This window comes from Parus major, chromosome 1, assembly GCF_001522545.3.
Source record: "Parus major isolate Abel chromosome 1, Parus_major1.1, whole genome shotgun sequence".
Classification (NCBI taxonomy): domain Eukaryota; kingdom Metazoa; phylum Chordata; class Aves; order Passeriformes; family Paridae; genus Parus; species Parus major.
The window spans coordinates 62,939,813-62,947,382 of NC_031768.1; the positions used below are offsets into that span (position 1 = coordinate 62,939,813).

Below are 7,570 nucleotides of genomic sequence, written 5' to 3' on the forward strand. Positions count from 1 at the left end.
TTCTAGCAGTTCCCATTTCATCTTAACTCTTAGCCCTTCAGGCATTCCTGTAAAATGCAAGACCCTATAGTTCCAAGTCACCTGCTGGGAACACTTCAACTATCATTTTGTTCTCTGAAGAATAACCTACAAGTATTCATGCTGAGAGAATATTCTAGATATGTCTCTTGGCAACATTTGTCTGTATTTTAAGTATCTGTTTAAATACTTCTATTGGAGCAGAAGTCCAAGTATCTGTCCTCCCAGACACCTCCCAGGTGGCTGTCCTGTCCAGCAAGCTTGAGAGTAATTTTTCTTTGTGGTTTAGAGTTAAGGTATTACTCCCCCCCCCCCCCCCAAAAAAAAAGCAACAAAAAAACCCCCACCACCAAAAACACACATCAAAACAAAAATTCCAGGAGTGACTGAGACATCTTAAGTTTCAGAAAACCCCACAGCCTGCTAGTTAGCACATGCTCATGGAGAGGCAGGCCTGACAGAAACCACACTGCTTCATATCCCTGCTACACACGAAAGACCAGGTAGGATCTGGGGTCTCCCACTTTCCCATCAGACTCTGAATGCTGTGACTTCAAGTTTTCTACTGATGAAAGAGCGTATTAACCCCTGCTCTGCCATGCTTACAGCAGAAATGGACAGCAAGTTCAAGGTCAAAGGGGCTGGTACTGGTGGAATAGTTGGTGTGAATCTAGTCCTGCTCTGACCACAAGGCTCAGACTAGACTTTTTGCACTGGAATACGGTTCCAAGTGTTTTACGTACTTCTATTATCATCAGCTTTATCTCAAGAAGTTGTAAAGGTGGGGGATCTAATCTAAATGCTATTTCACTGTATTTTTCAAGCGAAAGGTCAAATCAATGCTCCTGTGTCACTTGCTTCATACATGCAGAACACTTCCAGAAACTAAAAGACAGGAGTTATTTCCTTTTAAAAAAAAATTAAAAAATAAAAAAAAATTGCAGGAGGATACATTTTGTGTGATGCACTGTCTTTTTAGAAGAACAAAAAAAGCACAGTTGCACAGAATACTTTTGTGTTGCTGGTGTGGCATTTTTACTGTGGCTGTTTAGTGACTCATATCATGTAGGTAGATTTCTTTCTAAATGTTGCCTAAATATAAGAGCGTTGGACATGGTATATGGGAAACATCTGTTGTTTCAGCCAGGCTCAGCAGCTGTGTGTGTGTGGCATAATTCTCCTGAGTTTCAACTTAGCATTGGACAGGGAATTTGAGGTGTGTCCCTAAATTGCAAAGATCTGGTTTGATCCACCCATTAGATAAGAATGGCAAAACTCCCACTGACTTCAAACACAGGCTTTGTTGTGATTATCAAATGTTGACTAGTTAGCAGGTCTGGAAATGGGTGTATTGGATATGGTAGAGCTCTGGCAGGGAGAAGGAAGAGCTTAGAACACATTCTGGAGTGAAAGTCAAAATGTTTTGGTCTTTTCCTAGTTTGGAAACATCAAACTAGGCACAACTGTTGGAAAGTGACTGTTTCTGGTCTTTCTGAATTCTTACTGTTTTATCCACAGTGTTTTGGGAAAGTCCAAGATTAGGATAATTCTTTTTTTCCACCAGGACTCTAATCTATTTATAAGTTACAAGGCCAGAAGAGAATTATCATCTAGCTTGACCTCTTGGGTAACAGAAACTGTAGGACTTCCCTTATTTAATTTGCGTTTGAGGCAGAATTCCTCTTTAGGAACAACTAGAGATTGCATTTTTGGGGAAATCCCACTGCAGCCCTTGGCCAATTATTCCAGTAACTATTACCTGTTGGAAAAATGGTTTGCGTGTACACAATCAGAATGTGTTTAGCTTTGTCTTCTAGCCACTAGACCTAATATTGAATAAGTGCTTTATGAAGCATGAGTTCCTGTCATGCCCAGTCTCCTGGAATATAACAGTTTCCTAAACATTGATCATTTGGAGTATTTTTGCCCACCTTGTTCTTTTTTCTGCTCTTCCAAAGGCTTTCCATAGTTACCTAATAGGCCCCCTAAATTGTTCATATAAATTGTGAACACCAGCACTAGGCCAAGGAAGGCTACAGTAAAAGTGTTAACTGTAGAGGTAATTTGTTGGCCTGGTTTTTATACCCCCAGCCATGCCCACAGAGGGCATTCCTGCACTGTGAAACACAGGCTCAAACCTGTGCTTGTGCTCAGTTCACTTCCCATACACATAGCTCAGACTTGTCAAAGTAAGGTGACACCCTTCTCTGCTCCAAACCTGTGGGCAGCAGCACAAATTCAAGGATGTGACAGTGGGAGCTCAAGATTAGCTAACAACTCAGTCTGATCTCTAGATCTTTGTAATGACTCCCCGGGAGGGAGCCACGCATCCTACAAAGTTCTACAGTCTTTGTTCCCAGATGTGTCATTTTACAGGAGCTATATTAAAACAGGTAGTGTTGGTATTGTATTACTCAGAAATTGGTCAATTCTGAAGACAAGTCATTATCACTGAACATTCTCCCAGTCTGTTTGTTATCTGAAAACTTGGGCAGTGATGATGTTACATCTTTTAGGTCTCTGAAAAAAGTTAAATTGCTAAAGCCTAAAAAGCCTGTTTTTAATCCTTTAGGTTAATACATCCTCCATGAAAATTTCACATTATAAGGACATTCTGAAATCAATTCATCAACACCTAATCCTTTTAAAGCATAATGTGCTAATTCTGCACAAGCATCCTTCATGGAAATATTAGGTCTTACCCCAATCCAAATATTCTATGGAAACGTTAAGTATTATTACATTATACCATTACTTCCTTTACTAGCCAAACTTGTAAATTTATCTAAAATACATTTTCCACCAACTTCAGTCAAGTGATATTGGTAATGGTACTCTCCCTTTTATTATCAGCTTTTCCATCTCTATTTCTAGAATCAGGGCTGTTCTCTCTTTACTAACCTGCCAAATCAATGAAAACCCGTGCCTGGTAATTCATCCAGTGGTCTGAAACCTTCACAGCATCTCCAGACCAACTTTTTGGGGAAATAATATTCAAAACTGATGGATGGAAGTTTATCCAGAGCTGCTGATTTTAAGTTCTTTAACTGGAGCTACTCTTATTTTACATTCTCAGGCTTGCATTGGTACAGGAAGTATTTTAATACCAATCTGGAACATGGCTTTATTGTCTGTTTTCTACCCCAGAACAGAAATATTTATTGAACATCAGTGTTTCCTTTGCAATCCACTTGATAAGTAAAATTTTTCATATACCAGTAGAATAACAACCATCCTTTCGTTTCAAATTTATATTAAAATGAGACATCTTTGCCACTCAGCATTGCTGATTACAAATCTCATATCTTTTACATTCTTTACTAGTTTTACGCTTCTGATTTTGAACTATTTCTGACAATTTTAGCAGTTTTTTCCTGCTTATTTTTATTAATTTATGTGCTTATTTTATTAAAATAATATTTTATTAAATTTAAATTAATTTAAGCCTTTCATCATTAAATTATTCATATTCTTGTCAGTTATCCAACCTCGACTACAGTGCAACCTTTCTCTCTCTCTTTTTTTTTTTTTTTTTTTTTTTGAGAAAGATTCTTGAACAATGCAGAGATACTGTTTCCAAAAGGCCATGTTTCAGTTTTTCACTCTTTCCAGCTTTTTGAATTTTCCCCCCAAACCACCAAATATTTTTATTACCATTTTGGCCTTTACCTTGATTCACTGTAACAGATGACTCTCTTGTATCCCAGCCAGCACTGCTTTGGAGGTTTCACAATTAAATCTCCTTTGCCAGTGTGGATGAGGGCAAACAGATTTCTCTGGCTTGCCTGCTTATTATTACTACTCCCGCTAGGAAGCTTGAGGTCAATTTAATACCAGCAAGTGAAGGCTTTTAGCATATTTTGCACAGATAAAAATCACACACAATGTCACATCTCTCCTCACTACACAGAGCAGAGAGGGAATTTAGTAGCCAGCAATTCTGCTTTCACACCTGGTGGTCTCTGGACAATATGTGCTACTATATGATCTTGTTTTTACGCCAACTTAAAAAAAAAGACATTTTCTTCCCAGCCCAACTGTGCCGGCAGTGGGGATACAGCCAGAAACCAACACACCACCTTATGTCCACTGAAAACCACCAACACAGCCAATCTGGTGATTGTGCCCTTCACGTAAGTACCCTCAATCTGTAAAGTCAAGCAGACCGGTTTCAGCTCCCGGCTGCAGTCAAGGTGGCTGCTCTGGCCTTGCTAAGTAGAGGCAGCTGCCCACAGCCTCTGGCACCACCCATCACCACACGTGCAAGTGATTTCTGCACAGCTGCCAGCAGCTGGAAAACACATAATCCCAATTTTACAGGCCATGAAGATTTTCCTGTCTGACCTTCCTGCCATGGCTGCCTTCAACATTTCAGCCACACGGGCTGCCTCAGCCCAGCAGCTACCTGGGATCTGTGCGCAGGTGGGATCTGTCTGCACTCCCCGCTTGCTTATCACGCCGGCAGCTGGTGCTAGAGATCAGCAATTAAAGGTTACTCTCTCTTTGTATCCTTCAGTGTCTAACTTAATTTAGATCTCAACGTTTTGGCTGTGGGCTAAATGGGTACTCGTCTGCTCCCTTGTTCTCCCGTCCCTTCTGTTGTTAGCTTCTCGCTCTCCAGGGAGACCAACTTTAATGGCAAGGATTTTATCCACCGCTAGCCAGATGCCTCAGAGACCAGCTCCGTTGAAGCATTTTAATGAAAAATATGTTCCTGATGAAATTTGGATGGCATGTTAACAAAGACAGATCTTAGTCCTCAGCACCACAGCAGGTGTATTATGTGCAAACATAATCCACTGTGCTTCAAAGGGTTTAATAAAGTAGCCTGTCTATTTATCCTGTGTTCATCCTCCTGTTATCGAGGTCTTTACAATTTCTACCATACAATCACAATGACAACTTGTGATTTCTAATCACCATTTTTTGGACTCTGTCCCCTTTTGGAAGGGTTGGCACAAAGGTGATACAGGTCTGAAAGAAGGCACTGAGGGGGAGTGCAGTGACCTGAGCTGGCTTTGTTTCTGACTTTACAGTTTGAGCATAATCTCAGTGAATCAGTTTACTCTGGCAGAAAAAAAAAATAAAGCAAAGCCTTTTTCATCAGCATAGGGAAACAAAAGATCAAAGATCACTCGTAACTCATAAAATACTGCAAGGCCATTGGATCAAAGGCACTATAATAAGTGAAAAATACTGTGATACAAGTAAAACATCTTGCCATGTGTTCCAGACTCTTTCCTGCTGCATGGATTTCTTTACTTTCTCCTCTGCATTACAACAGAGGAAAGAGATTTTTTTTACTAGTGATTAAATCTTCAAAAGATTGTGCTCATAGTGGAAAAAAGCCTGGCAATAGATTCACCGATGTAAGATTTTTCAGATGTTAAATACAGGCAGCAAGTGAGACTGGAGTTTCAGTCTTGGACTTGAGCAGCCATTTCAGAGCAGACATTTCATTCACCTCACTCTTTTTCTTCTCTGAGCTTCTCCATCATCTGGAATCTACTTACAGTATTGTTTGCTTTATTACCATGTGTGATTTATTTCCTGTTTCATTCAAACCAGACCTAGTGCCACAGTGCATTCACTTGTGCCAGCTGGTACCTTCCATGACCAATGGGAAAGATGCTCCTGGCAAGACTGCGCACCTCTGCACTTAGCACTTCTACAGTGGCACTGCCTGAAGCTGAATTCTTGCTTCCAGAGTCACATAGACCAGGACCAGACATGGACACAGGAAGGTCCTCAGCATTCAAAGATTTCCCAATCTCACCACAAGATATGTCTCAGGTCATGTAGCTGCAAGTGTCTGGTGAAAAAATACAGCATCCTTCACTTTTTTGACTGAATACGCACGTCTGTATCCTCCAAAACATCAAACAAAATCACACCTACAATAAAAGACAGACAAGTTAAAAACCCCCAGTTGTACACACTTCTATTAAAACTAAGAGAATATTTAGAATTTGAATTGTTCAAAATAAAATGTTTAAAAGCAGCCCAGAAAATCATTATGACACCCATATAGTTTCCTTTTTGCTGTCCAGAATACAGTCTGAGCTCCTCAGCAAGGATTTATCTTGTTCTCCCAAAGGCTTTGTCAGTACTCCAGATGGCATTGTGCCTGTGAAGCATTAACACTGCAGACCCCAGCTAGCATGCAGAAAAGGGCTTTAGCAGGAGGTTGATCAGAGTCCAGTGACAGCAGTGGGCAACAACCCTAAGCAGCTGTTTGGTCTCAACACTTGGGGCAGAGATACCCATGCTGCCTGGAAATTGTATTTTCTGAGTCATATAGATGATACAAGTTAACTACAAGAGATCTTCTAGTCTGTTTTTAATTCTGAACAACAAAAGCTGAGGATTCCTTCCTCTTGGGCATTTATGTCATGCCCACACATCATAAATGAGTAAGGATAAGCAGGAAAATTCATTTTATGTCACACTGTCTGATGTAAATGCTCCTTAAAATCCTTCCCTACCTTTGTGGGCATGTAGGTATCCATTGGTCTATATTTAAATCACAGACTTCATGTCATGCAAATAAATTTAACAACAGTCAGAGACAAAATAGTCTGCTGCTTAAAAACAGATGGGAAGGGCTTTTCTTAAAGAAGTCTCTGCAGGAGGATAGTTTCATCACGTAATAACAGTTCCTGAATATTGTCCATGAACACTGGACGTGACAAATACCCACATATATATGACCCTCAGCTGCAGACGGGCACATCAAGGAGCTGGTGCTGCTCTTTCTTTGACGCTCGGTCTCGACCGCTGCAAGCTGTCCCGCTGACTCTGGAGCGGCCTCCTGCCTGCCCGCCGCTCTCCTCACAGGTCATCAACCAGCCTGGCTCCGACGTGCCAGCCCGTGCCCGGGCAGGTTGCCCTTACCAACGCCCAGCGGGAGGGGAGTGATTTTCACGGAGTATGCTGAATTGGAAGAGACCCACGAGGATCATAGAGTCCAACTCCTGGCCCTGCACAGGACACCCCCAAGGGTCGCACCATGAGCCTGAGAGCGTTGTCCGAACGCTTCTTGAACTCTCTCGGGCTGGTGCTGTGACCACTTCCCTGGGAAGCTGTTCCAGTGTCCAACCACCCTCTGGACGAAGGTTTCCTGACATCCTACCTAAACCTCCCCTGACACAACCTCCGGCCACTCCCACGGGTCCTATCACCGCTAACCACAGAGATCAGCGTCTGCTGCTCTGCATCTCATCGTGAGGAAGCTGCAGACTGCGATGAGGTCTCCCCTCATTCTCCTCCAGGCTGACCAATGACCTCAGCCGCTCCCCGTACGGCTGCCATACACACCGCACGCACCGTGAGGGGAGCTGCGGGGCTGCCACAGGGCCCTCACCGGCCCGGGGGTGCACACGGCTCGGGCGCGCCCCTCACGCCTCTCCTCTCCCGCCGCGGCCCGGCGGGCGGGCGTGTGAGGGCGGCGCGGCCGCGGCGGGGCTGGGCCGGGCTGGGCTGGGCCGGGAGCGCCTCGCCGCCAGGGGCGCGGGCTGCCCTCGCTCGGCGCCCGCCGCCGCCCCGCGCCCGC

At 43.2% G+C, this 7,570-nt stretch overlaps 1 long non-coding RNA gene across 1 annotated transcript; it reads right to left on the reverse strand.

The window, feature by feature from the left end:
* Nucleotides 1-3,536: 3,536 nt before the first annotated feature.
* On the reverse strand, nt 3,537-7,461 carry LOC107210816. Its single transcript, XR_001524023.3, has 2 exons — nt 6,504-7,461; nt 3,537-5,912 (listed from the first exon to the last, which is right to left on the reverse strand). It is a non-coding gene; the product is annotated as an uncharacterized LOC107210816 (long non-coding RNA).
* Nucleotides 7,462-7,570: the final 109 nt, after the last annotated feature.